Below are 571 nucleotides of genomic sequence, written 5' to 3' on the forward strand. Positions count from 1 at the left end.
CGCACAGCATCCGTTACATCAAGATGGCAGTGGCCGTGTGGAACGGCCGCCGCCATTTGTTACAGACAGAGTCCGTAACAGGAATAGGGGCGTCTGGAAGAGACGCCCCTTTTTTAAACTGGGACGTCCTGAGGATGTCCCAAGTGGCGGTTTGTAACCCGCCAGAGAGACCAAAATAAAGTTGCTTCAGGTCATGCTGTTCAAATGCTGCATGTGTCCTAACTGGCTGGAAGCTGTGCCAAAGCTACACTCCAGTCCTAAGGAGCTTCTGGCCTCTTAAGATGCATGTGTCATTTAAACAGCATACCTTCAAAGTGACCCAAAACAGCTTTATTTTGGCCTCTCTGTATGGGCCCTTAGTCTACTTCCTCAGATACGTGGAATGAAGTAGTGCCTAGGCATAGACCTTTATAAGCAGACTGTATGTATAGCCATATAAATCAGGGGTAGGCAACCTTTTTGAGCCGGGGGCCGGGTTGCTGTCCCTCAGACAACTGGGAGGCCGAAGCCAAAAAATAAATAATTTAAAAAAATTTAAATAAATAAATAAACCGGGACAAATGTAGGACAA

The 571-nt window shown here is 46.8% G+C and overlaps 1 protein-coding gene across 4 annotated transcripts in view; it reads left to right on the forward strand.

The window, feature by feature from the left end:
* Positions 1-571, forward strand: part of B3GALNT1 (beta-1,3-N-acetylgalactosaminyltransferase 1 (globoside blood group)) — a 13,704-nt gene that overhangs the window by 8,546 nt on the left and 4,587 nt on the right. The gene's annotated exons all lie outside the window — the stretch shown is intronic.

The sequence above is a fragment of the Sceloporus undulatus genome, chromosome 3 (genome assembly GCF_019175285.1).
Source record: "Sceloporus undulatus isolate JIND9_A2432 ecotype Alabama chromosome 3, SceUnd_v1.1, whole genome shotgun sequence".
Taxonomy (NCBI): domain Eukaryota; kingdom Metazoa; phylum Chordata; class Lepidosauria; order Squamata; family Phrynosomatidae; genus Sceloporus; species Sceloporus undulatus.